Source organism: Dryobates pubescens, chromosome 9, assembly GCF_014839835.1.
Source record: "Dryobates pubescens isolate bDryPub1 chromosome 9, bDryPub1.pri, whole genome shotgun sequence".
NCBI classification, from domain to species: Eukaryota; Metazoa; Chordata; class Aves; order Piciformes; family Picidae; genus Dryobates; species Dryobates pubescens.
In genome coordinates this window covers 4,565,775-4,587,787 of record NC_071620.1, presented here as the reverse complement: position 1 = coordinate 4,587,787, position 22,013 = coordinate 4,565,775, and positions in this window count along the sequence as shown.

Sequence of the window (22,013 nt, the reverse complement as noted above, 5' to 3'; positions counted from 1 at the left end):
ACGTGTATGGCACAAACATGCAGAGTGAAGGTGACAGGCTGCTTTGCACCACACAGGGCTCATATGACATAAGGCTGTCAGTTCCTCTAGCCTCAAAGAGTAAACAAGTGAAGTCAGCTCTCAAAAGAGGAGGAAAAAGAAGTATTGGCATTGTTTACACTGTATATCTCCACTCCTCATCCTAGGAAAAGAAAGTAGGGAATGTATTAAAACAATTATGATGAAGCCCTTGTGTTTCTTCTGTCCTCCTGAAGAAGCCCAACCCGAACTGTAGGGGAGCTGGGGCCTGAGTGGTGGCAGCTGGGCTCTGCCCATCATGCCTGAGGTCTGCCCCGAGCACCTCAGGCAGTGCTTCCTCCACAGCCTCTGCATGTCCAGTTCTGGACCCCTCAATTTAAGGACACAGAGACCCTTGAACGTGTCCAGAGAAGGGCAACGAGGCTGGGGAGAGGCCTCGAGCACAAGCCCTGTGACGAGAGGCTGAGGGAGCTGGGGTTGTTTAGCCTGGAGATGAGGAGGCTCAGGAGAGACCTTCTTGCTGTCCACAAGTCCCTGAAGGGAGGTTGTAGCCAGGAGGGGTTGGTCTCTTCTCCCAGGTAACCAGCAACCGAACAAGAGGACACAGTCTCAAACTGTGCCGGGGAAGTTGAGGCTTGAGATGAGGGGACCGTTCTTCACAGAGAGAGTCGTTAGCCATTGGAATGTGCTGCCCAGGGAGGTGGTGGAGTCCCCATCCCTGGAGCTGTTCAAGAGGGGATTGGACGTGGCACTTGGTGCCATGGTTTAGTAGTCATGAGGAGTTGGGTGACAGGTTGGACTTGATGATCTTTGAGGTTCTGTCCAACCTTATTGGTTCTATGAGTGCCTGGGCTGTAGCAGTCAGAGCTCAGCTACAGCTGCTGGCAGTGCAGGGGTGTGGCACAGGTGTCTGCCCCCTGGTACATGTGTGGGGCAGGTGTCTGCTCCACCTCCATCTCTGCAGCAGGTGTCTGCTGTGCAGCGATTCGGGGGCCAAGGTCTGGAGATGTAGCCTCCTCCTCTGGTGGCACAGAAGAGAGAGGCTCTTCCTCGAGGGCTGCCCCTTCAGAAACTGTGGCACATCCTGGGACGTCTCTCCTGCCATCAGTCAGGGCCACATCTGCCTCCTGTAAGGAAAGGAAGATTCTGTACAGGTCTCCTGCATCCCTCCAGCAAGTTCCTGTCTGCAGGACCTGATGATAGCTAAAGACAACGACGGAGATTGGAGTCAATACAGCTAACCAATGTGATTGAGTATTGTTCCTTTATTGTTCCAGTATAGTGCAAGTATAGCACAGTAAAGTAAAGCAAAGAAGAAGGAGGGATAGGAAAGGCAGAAGTGCCTAGCAAGGGAACTTCTACAACTTATATAAACTCAGAGAGCCTCGTTGGCATGGCTTCTTTGGTTCCCTATAAATGACCACACATCACACTATTATAGATCATTGGTCCAACTACTGATGACACATGAGGTTTGTTGATGCAGGTGCATGTCCTGCTGTCCCAAGATAACTCGCTGTGTTGATAGCTACCAGTGCCCTGTTTTAGTTACATGCTGCAGGCACAGCACTGTTTGGTACACTGCTAGCTGGCTCTGCACTTATGCTGAGCATGGCCTACCACCATGTCAGGCTCTAGGCCTGCACTGCCAGATTGCTCACACTGCTCATCGCTGGCATTGCCACAGATAGCTGCTTCTGGGTCAGGAATGGTGCAGAGGATGGGGATGATGAAGCAGCTCAGGGCAGGCAGATGATGGGGAGTCAGCCTCTGCCCCGTCCTGCCATGTCCCAAGTGCCCTCTCCTTGGCACTGGCACTCACCTGCCCAGCATGGCGGGGGCACACATCTGTCCAGGATGAGCTGTCCAGCTCCTGGGTGTCCAGCTGCTCCAAGGGCCTAACAGGTGGAAGGCTCTGCAAGAGAAGCCACAGAGATATGTTAGGTTCCCTGCCTGTGGGCCTTGCCCCTGCACCACAAGCAGTGTCCCAGCCAGCTCCTGCAGTGCTTGGCACTGGCATTCACCTTTCTGAGCCTCTACCTGTGCCTCCTCCTCCATCTCCTCCATCTCATGCTCACTGTGCTCCAGCTCAGGAACTCTGAGGGCCTGCAAGAGAAGACACAGAGATTTGTGCCTGGCTCTGGTCCTTGCCCTTGCACCCCAGGCAGTGTCCCAAGCCAGCTCCTGCAGAGCTTGGCACTGGCATTCACCTTTCTGAGCCTCTGCCTCTGCCTCCTCCTCCTCTTCCATCTCATGCTCACTGTGCTCCTGCTCAGGAGCTCTGAGGGCCTGCATAGAAGACACAGAGATCTGTGCCTGGCTCTGGTCCTTGCTCATACAGCCCCACACTGCAGCTGGCAGAGCTCCTGTGCTGGGGGCTCTCCTGTCTCCATCTGGGGCAGGGAGCTGGGTCCCTGCAGCCCCAGGGCACTCCCAGGAGCACCTCTGGCATCTGCCTGGGCAGCCTGCCTGGCACAGATCTGGTGATGCTCACTGCTGCCAGGGAGCCTCTTGCACCTCCCAGTGCAACAGACACCCGTGTCTTTGTCCCCTCTTCCCACCCTGAGCTCACCCTGCCAGCCCATCAATGGGACAGCAGGGTACAGGGGACAGTGCCAAGCAGTGGCGCACCCACCTCTGTCAGTCTTGGGCCATAGCTGACGTCTGCCCACAGCGGGGTCACTGCCAGTGCCACAACCATTTTGGATCAACTGGAACAGCCCAACCAAAGCATGGTGAAGGCATCATATGAGGGCCAGCTGTCATCTCAGGGCCAGCTGTCATCTTATGGCCAGGTGTCATCTCAGGGCCAGATATCATCTTATGGATAGCTGTCATCTTATGGCCAGGTGTCATCTCAGGGCCAGATATCATCAGATGGATAGCTGTCATCTTATGGCCAGGTGTCATCTCAGGGCCAGATATCATCTTATGGATAGCTGTCATCTTATGGCCAGATGTCATCTTATGGCTAGGTGTCATCTCAGGGCCAGATATCATCTTATGGCCAGGTGTCATCTCAGGGCCAGATATCATCTCAGGGCCAGATATCATCTTATGGCCAGGTGTCATCTCAGGGCCAGATATCATCAGATGGATAGCTGTCATCTTATGGCCAGGTGTCATCTCAGGGCCAGATATCATCTTATGGATAGCTGTCATCTCAGGGCCAGATATCATCTTATGGCCAGGTGTCATCTTATGGCCAGCTGTCATCTTATGGCCAGGTGTCATCTCAGGGCCAGGTGTCATCACAGGGCAAGATATCATCAGATGGATAGCTGTCATCTTATGGCCAGGTGTCATCTCAGGGCCAGATATCATCTTATGGATAGCTGTCATCTTATGGCCAGATGTCATCTTATGGCTAGGTGTCATCTCAGGGCCAGATATCATCTTATGGCCAGATATCATCTTATGGATAGCTGTCATCTTATGGCCAGGTGTCATCTCAGGGCCAGATATCATCTTATGGCCAGGTGTCATCTTATGGCCAGCTGTCATCTCAGGGCCAGGTGTCATCTCAGGGCAAGATATCATCTTATGGCCAGGTGTCATCTAATGGCCAGGTGTCATCTCAGGGCCAGGTGTCATCTCAGGGCCAGGTATTGTCTCAGGGCTTGCTGTTATCCTTGGGGCCCAGCCTGGCCCGTCCTGGCCCTGGCCCCAGGCCATGCTGCTAGTTGTCCTCTGGCACTGACATGCAGCAGGCACAGAGGGAGGCCTTGCGTGCCCTGCTCAGCCCCTTCTGCATCCTCCTGGAGAAGCCTGACCTGCACCGGCGAGCTGGGGCCTGGCTGGTGGCAGCTGGGCTCTGCCCATCACGCCTGAGGGCTTCAGGCAGCGCCTCCTCCGCAGCCAGGGGCTGGGCTGTGCCAGTGGCAGCCACGGGAGAAGCTGTGGGCACCTCCTCCTGTGGTGGCACAGCAGAGGGAGGCTTTTCCCCCGGTGCTGCCACCTTAGAAGCATTTGCTTCCTCTTCTGCCTCCTCACTGCCTGGGGGCACGGCAATGCCACCTTGCTCTTGGGCACCATCTTCCTCCACACCTGCAGGCTTCCTGACTCCCAGACATGCTGGATGGGGAGAGCCCTTCTGCATGTCACCAGCCTGGAAAAGCCCTGAGAGAAAGACAGTGACAACGTTAGCATCACCTTGGGGAACACCTTCTCACTCTTCCTTCTGTGCCAGGGGCCTGACTCTCTGCCCTCTGCAGTTCTCCCTCTCCCTCTGCCCTCATCATACACTGCTTTATAAACTTACTGCCAGCATCAGGGACGTTCATCTCCTGCTCCTCCTGCTCCTCAGGGGTGTCCTTTAGGGGCTCTTGGCCCCTCTTCTGGCCTGGCCGCCACAGCTTGTCCTTGACCTGCCACAGCCCGGTCTGAAAGGAGAGAGGGAGGGTTTGTCAAGGCAGCCTGGCTCCCACCTTACACTGAGACGCTCCTGGCTATGGCTCCCCTGCCTCCCCAAACTCTACCCCATCCCATGCCACCCCACACCCCCGTCTGTGTGTGCAGGGCACCGAGGTGGGGGTGCAGTGGTCACTTACCCATAGCCAGGCAGCCAGATGCAGTGCCCAGCACACGGCAAGGTCCAGCACCATGTACCCCAGCACCACAAGCAGGAGCTTGGGTTTGAACACGCTGAAGAAGCTCAGGTGACACTCTGCGGTGTGCTCATCAGACTCCATCCTCACCAGCCACGGGATCCCAGCACTGCTGAGAGCTGGCAGGGGCTAACAGACTGCGCTGTCATCTGCCTGCTGCCACCAGCCTGCACCCCCTTTTTATAGGCCTTTGAGGGTGGGGCAGGTCCCATGGTGCCATTATAGGGCAGGCAGTTGCCGTGGTGATGCCCAGAACCACCCCTGGCCCTTCCCTGACAGATGCAAGGGGCTCAGGAAGCACTGGGGTGTCCCTCTGGAAATCAGGGGTGGCATGTGATGGTGTCCATGTTCTGCAGGTCTGGGGACCATGGAGGTGCTTCAGAGATGAGCTAGAAGAGTAGGAGGAGGATGTTCTGGAGTTAGAGAGGATAAAGAGCAAAGAGCCCCACCCCTGGCTCCCAGCTAATAGCCACCCTGGCCTGAGCTTTGGACTTGCTCCCTGCTGATCACAGGCCCCAGCTGCTGCTGCTGGTCCTACTCCCTCTGCCAAGATGTGGGCTGGTAGCAGTGAGAGCAAGGAGCAGTCTGTGGGGCTGTGCAGGGCTGCTGTCTGCCTGGCTATAACAAAACCATCGGGGGCCTTCATCCCCTCTGCTATCACAGAAGAGAGGCTCTTGCAGAGCTGCTGCCTCGGCCTCTTGTGGCACTGACAGGGATTAGGAGCCCTGCTCTGCAGGGCACCAGCTGCCACCTCTTCTGCCTCCTCTGTTCCTAGATGCACTCCTATGCTGTCTTCCCCTTGAGAAACATCTTCCCTCTCCTCCCTGGACATGGCCCTTGGTTCCTTGTCTGGCCCTTCCAGTTCTGTCATTCCTTCTGCTCCTTCTCACTGCTTTCTGGGACCATTATGGCCTTCCAGCTCCACCAAATCCTCCATCTCCCTGGTGACCTTGATTTAATGAGAGCACCCCAGTGTTGTTAGTGGCCTGGAAATGAAGGGCACCATGGGCCTAGGGGAAATGTCAGGGGAAACAAGGGGGGGTGTCGGTTATCAGGAGAAGGGATGGGGGCTGGGAGCAGAAGGTTTTATCCTGTGGGTAGGTCAGGTGAGAGGCAGAGGGGAAAATCAAGCTGTGGGAAGGAAGGACCAGTGAGTGTCAAAGTCCTGTTCACAATTACTGAGCTTCCTAACTGGAAATGGCAGCTGGCAGTGACAGAGATGGGCACAGGCTAGCTGGCACCTTGGGAATGATGGTGAACACTCAGGATCCTGACTGGAAGGTGCTCCAGGAGCTCTGCATGGCAGAGTGGAAAGCCACTTCCTTTCTCCTGACCTGAACTGTTATCCAAAGCAGGATGGACTAGGGCAACTTTTGAGCCAATATCAAAACTGGATCTTCTCTGGTATCTGAAATGCAAGCCCTAAGGTAATGACTGTGCCCAAGTCATAGGACATTTGACAAGATCAAAAAGAGTCCCCAATGGATTTTGTGAATGAAATGATGACATGCATAGCATTAGCTTGAAATTTTGAAGTGGAATGAAGCAGGATACAATTTCTGCACGTGAGGATAAATTCCAGTATGAAAAACTTCATTGTCCCATATTGGTAACAAAAGTCATTGTCTAAAATTTCCATCCACCACGAATATCTCAGGATGGATCAAGAGAAACATCTATGTTAAGCTCAAGCCTTTCTTTTGATGTCAGCCCTATGAGAAATAAAGCTGAACTTTAAAAATATATGCTATTTTTCATTTTTAAAGAGAAAATTTCACTTAATACTCCTTAGCTTTCCTAGCATGGAAATTTGTTACCTAGGCAAGTATCCAAAAACTGCACTTGAGAAGTTTAAAACTTTTAAAGAAAGTTTTTCTCCAGAACATTTTCCATGGCTGATAACAACCCCCTGGGGGTTGTGGAAAGTAAAGCTGCAAAGAATTCAAGAGGCTGTCAAATTCTATTCTAACATGAATATTTCCAAAGTAGTCTTTATTATGACAGTTACATAGGTAAAAACTGCCTGTACACTTGCTGGAGGTGGAAAGGGAGACTGTCTATACTAAGGCCTTCCCCATTACCCTATATAATGATTGATCAGTCCTGTTAAATCAGCAAGACTCCACTAATTCTAGAGCATATCAATGAAGATGGTAGAAATAGAATCATAGAATCAGTAAGGTTGAAAAAGACCTCAAAGATCATCAAGTCTATCCTGTCACCCAACACCTCCTGACTACTAAACCAAGGCACCAAGCGCCACGTCCAATCCCCTCTTGAACACCTCCAGGGACTGTGACGCCACCACCTCCCTGGGCAGCACATTCCAATGGCTAACAACTCTCTCTGTGAAGAACTTTCTCCTCACCTCAAGCCTAAACTTCCCCTGGCACAGTTTGAGTCTGTGTCCTCTTGTTCTGGTGCTGGTTGCCTGGGAGAAGAGACCAACCCCCACCTGGTTACAACGTCCCTTCACAGTATCAGAGTATCACAGTATCACAGTGTAACTAAGGTTGGAAGAGACCCCAAGGATCATCAAGTCCAACCTGTCTCGGCAGACCTCACAACTAGACCATGGCACCAAGTGCCATGTCCAATCTCCTCTTGAATACCTCCAGGGACGGTGACTCCACCACCTCCCTGGGCAGCACATTCCAATGACGAACGACTTGCTCAGTGAAGAACCTTCTCTTCACCTTGAGTCTAAACCTCCCCTGGCACAGCTTGAGACTGTGTCCCCTAAAGGGGGACACAGCTACCTTCAGGTAGCTGTAGACAGCAATAAGGTCTCCCCTGAGTTTCCTCTTCTCCAGGCTAAACAATCCCAGCTCCCTCAGCCTCTCCTCACAGGGCTTGTACTTGAGGCCTCTCAGGTACACTTGTTTTGCTGACTGGGAGCTTTTCAGGGATTGCTTTGAGGTACTCTGTTACTGTTGCCTCACATTCTTCCAACTAGGTTGGTGTTAATGTTGGAAAAACTAGATCAATCCTGAGAGATGCAAGAAGAGCTGTCTGTCATGACAGTTCTTTCATCTGAAAAGAGGGAGAACTGGGCTAAGCCAGCTCTATGCTCTTGATAAAAGCTGCAGACAGACCTCTAGCAACTGATGACCGAGTTGTGGAAGTGTGGATTCTTAGGGACCTCTGGAGGTTGCCTACTTCAAACACTTAAAAGCCTGTGTCTCCAACATTGGAGGAGATTTTTAGCAGCGATTTTATGTAGCCAGGTAGACAAACCCTCCAAAAAATTGCCATCATCTCCCCTCAAAAATTACTTATTCCAGTGCTGCACTACTCTCATAGTGAAGAAAATTTTCCTGTTATGCCATTTGCACAGCTCTCAAGTTGCAAGTTTGGGCCTTTTCCTCTTATTTTACAATGTATGCCATTGCTGATAAGAGGCTGGTTCCATTGTCTTTTAACTCTTTCATGCAATTGTGGGCCAGTAGCAAATAATCCCCTAAATCTTGTCTTGATCAAACTAAGTTCTGCTGTCTTTTCACCTGGCTTCTTAGGACAGCTCTAGGACCCAGTTATTTTGACAGCAACCTGCTGGACCTTCTCCAGTTTCTCAGCATCTTTCAAACTCAGAGTTCAAAAACAGGACACAACATTCCACCTCCTGCCTCAACAGCAGTGAGAGCAAAGCTTCACCTCATGTAGCCCAGCACCTGCATTTATGATGACAGTACAGAGTTGACCAATGGTTGATATAGTGTTCACTGCAACTCTCAGGTCCTTTTTAGCATGGCTGCTCCCTAGCTAGTTGTCTTCCAGCTGTGCTGACACACGGAGTCACCTCATTCTCAAAGCAATACTTTGTGCTTTTTGTTGAGCTTTTAGAGGCTCCTGTTGGGTCACTCCCCAAATTTCTCAAGGTCTTTCTGGAGTGAACCTCCTTATGAATCTGCTGAGGGTGTGCTCTATGGCTTATCAAATCGGCTGCTGAAGCTACTGAACCAAATGGGCCCTACTGCTTACCTGTGCCACACAGCTTCTTAGTCATCACCTCGACATCAAACTATTGATTTTTTCTGGTTTTATTCCTTTGACTTGTGGTGCAGCCAATTTGTAATCTAGGGTTGATACTAGACCCAGTTAAAGTACTGGCTGTCTATTATCTTTGTCTGTAGCACAATAGGGATATTGTACTGCAGAATGGTAGCAGATGTGTTAAACAACACAGTATTCAAATCTGAAGACTAACTGGAATGATTTTAAATGCAGGTAAATAGAACTGTGTTCTGCTCTTTCCCTGGTCTTTTTAATGCCATATTAAGAGAGTTTATATCTGAAATAGTATTGATTAAAATTATGCTAGCTAAGCTTCTTCAGTGTGCTTGGTTTTGGACACCTGTACAGATGTTTCCCAGGATTGCTGTGATGAGGCTGTCAATGAAATGAGGCATTTCTTGACTGATGTTAAATGACATGAAGAGGAAAGGAGGGTTATCCAGCAGAAGAGATCTTGTAGAGATAAGCAAAGCAGATTACCCTCCATTTGACTGCTGCCAGAATGTTGAACTGGGCTATTTTGCCCTCTTTAATCTGATGTCGTTGTGACAGCATCAAGATTTTTATATCCAAGCAGGCTGCTGATGTTGTATTTTTCATCATTCTTTGCCAGTACCATGCAGAGATCTCAAAGCTAACAGTCCTAGATTCTTCCTCATATTGACTCTGCCTTTTTACAAAGGTAACTATCAACTTCAGAAATGCTTCTGTTTGCAGTGTTTAGCATCAACACACTGTCCACAGACACTGTATCCATGTTTCCATTTTTTTTCTGTACTTCTATCTGTCCTTAAAGAATTGTAATCTATTGGTGTAAGAGTAACTCTTGTGTGCTAGAAGATAGTAATTTAGATCTCAAAAACCCACTTCTAGTGGGATAATTTCTTCTTAAGTATAGTGCTTTGCTGAAATGAACCCATATTAAAGCAGTAGTTTTCCTCACCATATCTCTTGCAGAGCACTTCCAGACTCTCATCTGCTAATTTGAGTGACACAAATATGCTTTTGCTGTGCTTTATTCCTGTTTGCCCTGAAGAGGTACCGCTGCTGAAAGATGCTTTAATTTCTTTTTCTTGTACTTTATCATCAGAATTGCTTGTAAAGAACCATTCACAAAACATATCAAAGGCAGAAGAGAGGATAACTGCCACAGAAAGCACCAGGAGAAACCTTGAGGGTACACAGGAACACCTCAGGATGAGATTTTGCAAAAAACTATTTATGACTAAAAAGTATTCTTGAAAAATAACCCAGCAGGATTATGATGACTTGAATAAGGCAAGGAGCAAGGAGAGATTATTTGCAAACCAAGCAAGTCTTCAGTGCCTTTCTGGAGATATGCTAAACAGAGCTAGTCAAAGAATAGAATGTCCATTGTTTAGGAAATGGCAGGTTTAATCAAAATTGAATTCCTTCACAGGATATAAAATTTAAACAACCCATCATACTGAAGATGTTCTGTTGTAAGTAAATGTGCAAATGACTTTTGTGTGTGGTTAAACCCAAAGCATTCCAACTGTACCAAGATGCTGTGATAAATTTCTGTCAGCATTTCCTAATACAACTAGATGGCACGCATCTAAATTTCATTGACTTGGCATCTTTTCATAGAAAACTGCTTCCCTGGAACTTGTTTAATCAGCTCATAGATGAAATAGTGCACTATAAATGTTTTCAGTTTCTTTATCTCCTTCTCTGCATAGTGAGTGCTTGTCTCATCAAAATCAGGGAGTTTTAGCTTTTATCAGTACTTATGCTCTCTTTGCCTTTCAACACCCACACCACCCTAGCACCCTGCTTTACTCTCACAAATGATTCAAAGAATATGAGGCAACATTAGGCTTCTGGAGTAGAACTTTCTCAGATCAGGCATTTAGTAAAAATGCATCAAGAATTCTCTTTTTTTGTTTTTTTAAAGGACACTTGTAGACCTGACCCATTCCCAGAAGAAGTAAGTCTCTTCCACACAGTTTTTAACTGACTTTCTGTTTTAACAAAGCTGGCCCTCAAGAATGGAGACCCAAAGGAAAAAAATGTATGCCCTAGGTTTGTTCTGCTGCAGAGCTCATCACTGCAGAAATAAGCTACCAGCACTGCTAGCAGCTTGTGCTAAAAACTAAATCCTCCAGCTCCTGAAGGCTCCGAAAAACACTGGGACTGGAGACTGCAGAGACATTAGACAGTGTGGGTTAATAGGCTAAAGGTAAAACTGAGCTAACACTGATTTCTGGTGATTTCCTCCTCCCCCACCCAGCATTTCAGTAAAACAGTAACTTTTAATACTGTGTGGAAACCCAGGTGCCAGCACATAATGTGTAGGCCAGTCTCAACCATAGGTCACCTAAAAGCACTCTTAGGGAGGTAGGAGCTCAACAGCCTGATACCAGCACAAGGGGTGCCAGGTTTACAACAAGGAAACATTTGATGGCAGAAGAGATGGGAGAGGTGTGTGGGAAGACCAAGTGAGAGACAGAGTATTTTAATTCTTGCATATTGGAATCTCAGTTCTCTGTATGACAGTCCTGCCTGAGGGGTTTGGAGCACAAGCCCTATGAGGAGCAGCTGAGGGAGCTGGGCTTGTTTAGCCTAGAGAAGAGGAGGCTCAGGGGAAACCATGTTGCCATCTACAACTACCTGAAGGGAGGTCGTAGACAGGTGGGGGCTGGTCTCTTCTCCCAGGCAAGCAGCACCAGAACAAGAGGACACAGTCTCAAGCTGTGCCAGGGGAGGTTTAGGCTGGATGTTAGGAAGAAGTTCTTCACAGAAAGAGACACTGGCCATTGGAATGTGCTGCCCAGGGAGGTGGTGGAATCACCATCACTGGAAGTGTTTAAAAAGAGCCTGGATGAGGCACTTAGTGGCATGGTTTAGTTGATTAGATGGTGTTGGGTGATATGTTGGACTTGATGATCTCAAATCTTTTCCAACCTGGTTAATTCTGTATTCTGTTTCAAGCCACTGCACTACTCAGATGAACTGTAACCTCTGCTTTTGACTTTACAGTCTCTTCTATCAAATGGGATGTTTCACACAACTTGAGAGGAAAAAACCAAAAAACCCACAACAGAACACCAAACAACAGCAATGAATGAAAAACCACAACAAACAAACAAACAAAAACCAAACAGAAAAGCAAGCCTACAAGATTCAGCTAAGCTTTGCAAACTTGACACTCACAGCTTCATGTAATTTTTAAAAGATAATTCAAGGCATTGTATCTTCCTTGACAAAGTAGTGCAACTTCCCAATCTTCCCCTGCAGTGCTTGATGTCAAACCTCAGCTTGCCGCATTTCAGGCAACAGGAATGACAAAAAAAGCAATGAATTGCACACTGGACAAGACTTCACTGTTTCCAAAGCAGTTTGATACATACAAACATCTGCAAGTGCATACAGGTGCATATGTAGTTCCCACTCCCCTGCAACTGCAGATAACTGGATATAGCCATGTTACTGTTTTTCTTGACACATTTTGACTGCTGCCCTATTTAGAATAGAATAGAATAGAATAGAATAGAATAGAATAGAATAGAATAGAATAGAATAGAAAAGAATAGAATAGACTAGAATGGACCAGGTTGGAAGAGACCTTCGAGATCATCGTGTCCAACCTATCATCCAACACCACCTAATCAATTAAACCATGCAACCAAGCACCCTATCAAGCCTCCTCCTAAACACCTCCAATGATGGTGACTCCACCACCTCCCCAGGCAGCCCGTTCCAATGGGCAATCATACATAGCTTTGCTGTTAAACTAAGGAGGGGGAATGGAGTCACTTTTACTAAATTAACATTACAATATATATTAAGTAGGGAATATATTGAACAGGGAAGTCATTGTGCCCCTGTACTCAGCACTGGTTAGGCCACACCTTGAGTACAGTGTTCAGTTCTGGGCCCCTCAATTTAAGAAGGACATTGAGACTCTTGAACGTGTCCAGAAAAGGGCAATGAGGCTGGGGAGAGGCCTCGAGCACAAGCCCTATGAGGAGAGGCTGAGGGAGCTGGGGCTGCTTAGCCTGGAGAAGAGGAAGCTCAGGGGTGACCTTACTGCTCTCCACAACTACCTGAAAGGTGGTTGTAGCCAGGAGCGGGGTTGGTCTCTTCTCCCAGGCAACCAGCAACAGAATGAGAGGACACAGTCTCAAGCTGCACCAGGGGAAGTTTAGGCTGGAGGTGAGGAGAAAGTTCTTCACAGAGAGAGCTATTAGCCATTGGAATGTGCTGCCCAGGGAGGTGGTGGAGTCACCATCCCTGGAGGTGTTCAAGAGGGGATTGGACGTGGCACTTGGTGCCATGGTTTAATAGTCATGGGGTCTTAGGTGACAGGTTAGACTTGATCTTTGAGGCCTTTTCCAACCTTATTGATTCTATGATTCTGTGATTCGAGTAGTCAAACATAGGAGCACACGTGTACTAATGTTGTTAGTTCCTGTTACACGGTGCTCCTAACCCCACTTCTCCCATCTCCATCAGTGGAGGTTTGAATGGGGAAAGACAAAGGCACGAAATTGCCTTCTGAGGTGCAAAATTGCCTTCCCCTTCCCCTGGGGACAGGTAAATGGCGCCCATTCTTCCTGCCAGGGTGGAGGTTCTTCACTGGTATGTACTGGTGGGGGAAGTCCGCTGGGTTTGGAAACTATGATTAAGCAGGGTGCTTCGCTCCCAGTATACATTGGCCTTGGACTCTCTGTCTAGAATTGCCTTAAATAGGGTGACCAGAAAGCAGTCGGGGCTCTCGCCCTCATATTCCGCTCTTGCCTTCATCTTGCTTACTCCACTCAGACCTGGCTTCTCCCTGGACCTGCCTGCCCTGGGGTCCTGCTCCCCGCCTGCCGTGGAGTGACCCTGCCTGCCATGAAACTGCGCCTTTCCTGCACTGTTCAGACAGTGCTGCTGCTCATGAATTTTACCTTGTAGCAGATGTGTCTACGGACACTTTGATTCTGGTGGGTCCCTTCTCCTCGGATTTGTGCCACGTTATCCACAAATGGGATTATAAAACCTGCAGTTCTGGAGCCTGTCACCAAAGAGTGACCTAGGGACCGTCGCCAAAATCCTGCTCCATCCTCGTGAGTACAACCTGGTGTTCTCATTGGCTTTCCCCAAGATTCCTGGCTTGCCTCTGACTATAAGTGGGGTAAAGCTATTTTGTGGCTTAGCCTTTTCCACTTTCTGAACTCTCTAAGTTGTACTAAAGTTGCCCATAAGCATCCAGGTAGCATTAGTGACCGAATAGAACCTGTAAATAATCTAATCAGTTGCATACACAATTTTCGGGCAGGGCTTTTGGGAAAAATGAAGATAACTGTATTTTTGTAATTCCCACCTCATTAATTTAACCCCAATCAAATCAGTTTGTGAATGCCAAGACTCACCCTAGCTGTGGCTGTAAGGACAGTAGATCTCAGAAAGGAGTCTGCTCTCAACACTCAGTTTTTCTGCAACTTGTCCTGAATCAGTGGCTCTACCCTGGCTGCAGTGTATAGCTTAGAAACCTAGGGCAGAGCTGTGCATTATGTGGATAAAGCTCTGTTCAAACTGTCCTGTGCCTGCCTGCCAGTATAGCTTCTCTGCATCCCCCAGCATCACTCATCACTTTCTGATGCTTTCTATTAATGTCACCTGCACCAGCATTTGGAAAGCGTTCAGAGATGATTATTGCACACATGCAAGCCAAAGATAATTGTTTTTCATTATTCTGTTGGAACGTAGCATGACAGTTATGACAAATACTGCAACAAATAGGTCTCTTTCATGACTTGAACAGATTTAACTCTTAACAGAAGGTGACAACCCTCCTTAATCTTTCCCTTCTTTTGTGGTGCAGCAATGAACATCAGTCATTTTTAAAAGGAGTATTTTTTTCTGATTTTGGAAAGTTTTGTATGAAATACAAACCCAACTTTTTGCTTTACCTTGGTTCTCTACTTTAAGAATGGAACCTGCTGCAGTACATAGCAATACAAAGAAGCACTGCTAGTTATGTCATGAAAGATTATTATAAAAGAGAATAACACAGAGATAGAATCATAGAATCAACAAGGTTGGAAAAGACCTCAAAGATCATCAAGTCCAACCTGTCACCCAACACCTCATGACTACTAGACCATGGCACCAAGTGCCACATCCCTCTTGAACACCTCCAGGGACAGTGACTCCACCATCTCCCTGAGCAGGACATTCCAATGGCCAACAACTCTCTCTGTGAAGAACGTTCTCCTCACCTCCAGCCTAAACTTCCCCTGGTGCAGCTTGAGACTGTGTCCTCTCATTCTGGTCCCGGTTGCTTGGAGAAGAGACCAACCCCCTCCTGGCTACAACCTCCCTTCAGGGAGTCATAGACAGCAATAAGGTCTCCCCTGAGCCTCCTCTTCTCCAAGCTAAACAACCCCAGCTCCCTCAGCCTCTCCTCATAGGGCTTGTGCTCAAGGCCTCTCCCCAGCCTTGGACACAATCAAGAGTCTCAATGTCCTTCTTAAATTGAGGGACCCAGAACTGGACACAGGACTCAAGGTGTGGCCTAACCAGTGCTGAGTACAGGGGCACAATGACTTCCCTGCTCCTGCTGGCCACACTATTCTTAATGCAGGCCAGGATGCCATTGGCCTTCTTGGCCACCTGCACACACTGCTGGCTCATGTTCCACCAGCTGTCAATCAGTACCCCCCAGTCCCTTTCTGTTTGGCAGATCTTCAGCCACTCTGACCCCAGCCTGTAGCTCTGTATAGATCTTTGAGGCATATATTAGTAATACTTAATTTCTTCCTATGCTACAAAGAGCCCCAGTTAGAATATTTTACACTACAGCTGTATGAAAATGCTGAATATCAGTGTGCTCTGCTGGTCAAAGCACAGGACTGAGAAAGAGGAAATTTATCCTGTGGGTCCATGTTGTAGTGGTGCCTAAATCATTCTAATTGGTCAACTCAAAGACAGTTTTGTTATATATAATGATAACTCAACCTTACCTCATGGTTTTCCTGTCTAAAAATAGGGTAGGACAAAAAAAATCATTATCTTACTGACCACAACACTGTTCAGTCCTTAAGAAAAGTCAGTAACATAGGCTTCATGGAAAGGCAAAAGACTATTAAAGCAAAAAAAAATAATTGAAATAAGAATTTTGAATCTTCCCTTGCTGTTCACTTTTCCCCAAGCTGTGCCAGGAGAAGTTTAGACTTGAGGTGAGGAGAAAGTTCTTCACACAGAGAGTTGTTAGCCATTGGAATGTGCTGCCCACGGAGGTGGTGGAGTCCCCATCCAAGAGGGGATTGGATGTGGCACTTGGTGCCATGGTCTAGTAGTCATGAGGTGTTGGGTGACAGGTTGGACTTGATGATCTTTGAAGTCTTTTCCAACCTTATTGATTCTATGATTCTATATTAAGGCTTTTTATGCCATGGAGAACTGAGGCTTTAAATCCCTTTTGAATGTTAAGTATCTTGATAACTTCAGTTGACAAGCCACATGTAAGCCAAAGTAATATTGTTATTAATTGCTCTATTATACAATGCTCATAGATGACAAGAAACATAAATACTGGGTGGTTTCTGGCAGCTGTAGGCCTATGAGGGTTTGCACAACCTGGAATGATATGCTTGGACTATTTTTCATTTTTCCAAGCACTGTTTGCAGAAATACATGTTTCAAGAATTTCACTTTGCAAGTTCTTGCAGCATGAAAGAGATTTCTTTCTGTATCCCGGAGATAAGTGCAACTATCTCATTCTCCCCACTAGACAGGGAGAAAGCATGTGAAGGGAAAAGAGAGACTACTACCAGGAAGCTGTTTCTGACCCTTGAAATGTTTTGTTGGTTTTTTGGTTGGTTGTTTTTGTGGGGGGGTGGGGGGTGTTTGTTTGTTTGTTTATGTTTTCTTGCTGTCTTGTGTAAGAACAAGGATCCCATGCTTATATTTTGTCACAAGGTCCTATCTGAGCTTATTTGTGAGTAGAATAGAATAGAATTAACCAGGTTGAAAAAGACCTTTGAGATCATTGAGTCCAACCTATCATCCAACACCACCTAATCAACTAAACCATGGCACCAAGCACCCCATCCAGTCTCTTCCTAAGCACCTCCAGTGATGGTGACTCCACCACCTCCCTGGGCAGCACATTCCAGTGGCCAATTGCCCTTTCTTTGAAGGACTTCTTCCTAACATCCAGCTTAAACCTCCCCTGGTGCAGCTTGAGACTGTGTCCTCTTGTTCTGGTGCTGCAAAATTATATGGCAATGAAAAAAAATTCAGGTAAGTCCTAGTTCTGCATTACATTAGTCGTGAGGTCTGTCGAGACAGGTTGGACTTGATGATCCTTGGGGTCTCTTCCAACCTTAGTTATACTGTGATACTGTGATACATAACATTTTACTTGTCTCTTTGTGTAAGGTTATTTTTTGGGGGGGGGAGGGGGGTGTTTACCAGTCATGAGATGAATGTAAGTTTGCAAAGCCTTCAATATTTTCTTAAGAGTCACAAAAATATGCATATCCCTCCTGTGATAAACAGCCTGTCCTGCTCTACAATGTCAGCTTTACCCTTGGCTCAGTGGAATGGGTGTCATCATTATCTCAACTGCCTCCCCTCCACCCCTGATTCCTATGATTTTGCACATTCATATGAAAAAGGCAATGGCCTGTTTGACTCGTTTTCTTTTAGCATGCTTATCAGTTTGCTAGGAGCAACAAGAAACACAACCGCCTGTTTAATCCCTGAAAGCTGTCCTATTTTTGCTGTACTGCTAATCTCTGCTGGCCTGGGAAGTGGGAGTCTTGGCTTTAAGAAAAAAATATCTCTTGTATAGTAGCACAGCACAAGAAACAAGGGGCCAAGGCACGTGGCTGAAAGTCTGTCTTTATTAAGGCTGAATCCTTTAATGAATTCCTGTATACCACACCAGTGATGCTGTTAGTTTTGCCTTTATGATCTATACACAAGGAAATGGTGTACACCAATGCAATTCACAATACTTTCATAGAATCATAGAATCAGCTGGGTTGGAAAAGACCTCAGAGATCATCAAGTCCAACCTATTACCTAATACCTACCACCTCAAGACAACTAAACCATGGCTCCAAGTGCCATATCCAATCCTTTTTTGAGCACCTCCAGTGATGGAAACTCTACCACCTCCCTGGGCATCCCATCCACTGGCCAATTACTCTTTCATTGACTTATATAGAGTGAATTTGGATGATGTTGCTGCTGAAAAAGTTTGATGTGAAGCTGTACAGTGACATTTTTCCAAAGCGACAGCAATTTCTCATTCAAGAACCTCTGATTCTCAGAAATGGTGGTGTCAGGACTAGGCAGCAAGCACTGCTGCAAGATCTATGCAAACATGCCAACACCACCAGCACAGAAATATTTATCTGTCTACAGTTTCGGCTTGCTATGGGAAAGCTGAGATAGACTCAGATATATCTTTCAAAAAGAGAGTAACTTCTTGTTGCTGCGGGTAATAGGTTTTCATTTATATTCATTATATTCATGTCATAACCTTTATGAGACTGACTTGATTTCCCCTCTTTGTCTTATTTACAAAGCTCCTTTCCTTCTATTTCTTCATTTGCTGCTGTCTAAAAGGGCCTTGTAAGGATTAAATATATATATATATATATATCTCTGAGCACCTTCAGTGTAACGAATTTCTCAGACTTTCCTGGCTTTCACTTCTGTGCAAAATTCCTTGTGCTGTTAATATTTTCCATTAATTTGAGGGAAGCCAGAAATGGTTCCTCATTCATTTCCATTTCACAAATCCCTTGATGCTTTGTGTACTATAAATATCATCTGTTTCCAGCGCTCTACTGGGATGTCTCAGCCAGCTGAAGAGCTGACTGAAGGCTGGTACCTGCCAGTCAGATGCTGTAGAAGGATGTGTCCATGCGCACAGAGGCAGGATAAGAGACCTCCTGGCAGGGTCAAGTGTGCATGTTCTCATTGCCAATTGTCCACTTCAATTACAGAATGCTGCCTCCCAACATTTTAAAAAATGCAGCTCCTTCTAAAAGTACTTCTTAATTGCAGGAAAACTCTCTCTTAATCACAGTATCACAGTATCCCCAAGGTTGGAAGAGACCTCGAGGATCATCGAGTCCAACCTGTCACCACAGACCTCATGACTAGACCATGGCACCAAGTGCCACGTCCAATCCCCTCTTTTTGTTTTTTTAAAGTGAAGCATAACAAATTTGAATTAAAACTTTTAAAGGGTATAGGTTGAAATGCAAGAAGGTTTCCAGCATCACTTCAGCACATCTGACTCTAAACTCTAACCTGTAAATTGGCACAAGTTGTATTGTGCAGTAATTTAATCTCATTTCCATTATGTATCTTCTTCTTAGACTCAACATATGAGGTGATTGTTCCTTTCTTTGGCTAGGCAATGTAGCTCTTCACTGTTACAAACCATCAAGCTCCAAAGCCATTACACAGAGTCCAAGAAAGTGCTTCCAATGACACTTATTGATGCCAGTGATCTTGGGCTCAGGTTTGTTGTTCTAAATGGTACAGTCCTTTTCCATCCAGAAATAGGTGTTGTATAAAGCTTAAAATATGTTTGACAGTAAGTAGGGACTGGGAAGAAGATTCAGGATCCACAACGCTCTGGAGTCAGGTTCACCAGATTTGTTGCAGTCTGATGAGATGACATATTTTTCTGTGGCAGGTAATCTGCTACCAGATTAAGAAGACCCAGTGAACTCAGCATTTACAGAGGTCCTGTGCAGTACAATTTCAAGTCCCTGTTTTGAATTTGAATTTTGACACTGTGCTGTAACCCTATAAACATTAACTTTCAGGATTTATAATTTGCCAGTTCACCACAGCAACTGAAGGAAGTAGTTTCTCTCTAGCCAGACTTGAGGCAAGAATAGCATAGCATAGCATAGCATAGCATAGCATAGCATAGCATAGCATAGCATAGCATAGCATAGAATAGAATAGAATAGACCAGGTTGGAAGAGACATTTGAGATCATCATGTCCAAACCATCATCCAACACCATCTAATCAACTAAACCATGGCAATAAGCACCCCATCAAGTCCCTTTTTAAACACCTCCGATGATGGTGACTCCACCACCTCCCTGGGCAGCCATTCTTCCTAACATTCATCCTAAACCTCCCCTGGCACAGCTTGAGACTGTGTCCTCTAGCAGATAATCTGGAGAGAATTTGTTTCCCTACAAGCTTAATCTCCCCAAGTTCTGCCTTGATTTGTTCCTGTTACTTTAAAGTGCTTTCGTACAAGCTGAATTCTATGTTTGTTTGTTTTCCCCTTAATTCTGCCCATGAGTTACAGGAAAGAGCCTTTGGGAATACTTGGAGATGACACTGCCTCTGAGAGGCAGAAGCCTGAGATGCTGCACTGCCTTGTGTTTAAATGCCTGTGGGAGCCCATCCCTTGTGCCACAGTTAGAAGTTGTCTGCAGCTTTACCAGTGAATCAAGCCACCCCTTCTCTTTAGCAACTGTTGTGCTCATCTACTCCTCTGAGGTTAAACGTCACAGTTGATGGAAAATCTGAGCATCAGCATCTGCACAACTGTTCTTCTTCACCACCTTCCAAACACCCCCTCTGAACAAAACAGCTGGGTAATCCAGAGGGGTTTCTACCAAAGCCTACTCAGAAATACTTCTGAAGATTCTCTGATTAAAAGAAAACATGCAAAAGACTTCCCATGTATTTAGACACCCAAAATTCCCATATGCTCTTCTAAATGCATTTACATAACCTGAGTCATGGTGGTCTGCATTTCCAGCAGTGCTCATGGGTTAAACGTGGAATACGTGAGAATTATGGGTGTTCAAATGTTTGGAACCTAGGACCTTCCCTTTTCTGTTCTTACAATTACTTTGTCAAACCCAGGTACCTGTCTCCCTAGTCTGATGTGATTTATTTCACTGTGCTGGAGAAGTACACACTATTACATACTAATATTCTCCCAGTTCAGTTTTACCCAATAAATTTCATGTGGATGTGTGAAACCCTGGCTGCTGGTCAGCATATCACAGCTAACTTACTCCTCATTACTGATGGCAAACACTATTGTCATACATACATTTCTAAAGTCACAAATGATGGCTGCAGTGCCTTTCAGAATTCAGTATAGGAGAATTTCAGGTAGGTAAGACTCCACTGAACAAAAGAAACAACTAACATTTTTTACTTTTTTTAATAGCGGGCCAGTAGGTATCAGTTTGGGAAATGACCACATTGAAAAGGTCAGCAAAATCACTTCATTAACACTTCTGGGGCTGTTCAGTCTGGAGAAGAGAAGGCTTCGAGGAGAACTTCCTGTGGCCTTCCAGTATCTGAAGAGTCCAATTCTGGCCCCTTAGTTTAGGAAGGATGTTGACTTGCTGGAACGTGTACAGAGAAGGGCAACAAAGTTGGTGAGGTGTCTGGAACACAAGTCCTGTGAGGAGAGGCTGAGCTGGGGTTGCTTAGCCTGGAGAAGAGGAGGGTCAGGGCAGACCTTCTTGCTCTCTACAACTACCTGAAGGGAGGTTGTAGCCAGGTGGGGGCTGGTCTCTTCTCCCAGGCAACCAGCACCAGAACAAGAGACCACAATCTCAAGATGCACCAGGGGAGGTTTAGGCTGGATGTTAGGAAGAAGCTCTTCACAGAAAGAGAGACTGGCCATTGGAATGAGCTGCCCAGGGAGGTGGTGGAGTCACCATCACTGGAGGTGTTTAGATAGAGACTAGATAGGGTGCTTGGTGCCATGGTTTAGTTGATTAGCTAGTGTTGGATGATAGGTTGGACTTGATGATCTCAAAGGTCTCTTCCAGCCTGGTTAATTCTATTGTTCTGTTCTGTTCTGTTCTGTTCTGTTCTGTTCTGTTCTGTTCTGTTCTATTCTATTCTATTCTATTCTATTCTATTCTATATGATAATGGAAAGCCTTTAGGAATGGGAATTAGGATGAGAACCAATACTGCATATTTAGGGGCAGATTTAAGACTGCAAAGCTATGTCAAAGAAAGGGAGAACTACATTTTTTACAGAATTGCCAGTGCTTAAAAGATGAAATGCCAAGAATGTTTTTTGGTAGCTTGTGATTCCAGGTACAAATTGTAAGCTCCATGGTTATGTAAGACCCATGTGGATGTGTTGCATCTATTATGGGTACAGAAATGTTGCCCGAATTCCTGCATGTGGAAATAAAGAACATTCTGGATTTCATTACTGTGAAAAGCTGTTTGTCATTTAAAGTCTCACTAAGCCTCAACCAGCAAGATTACAACTCTCCAATTCACATTAATAATTTACTGTGAAATATTTCTGTGACACTTGCAGCCCTGTCAGAGTCCAAAAGTGTTTATATTTTCTGGATATTTTATATTAAAAGCAAAAAAGCATT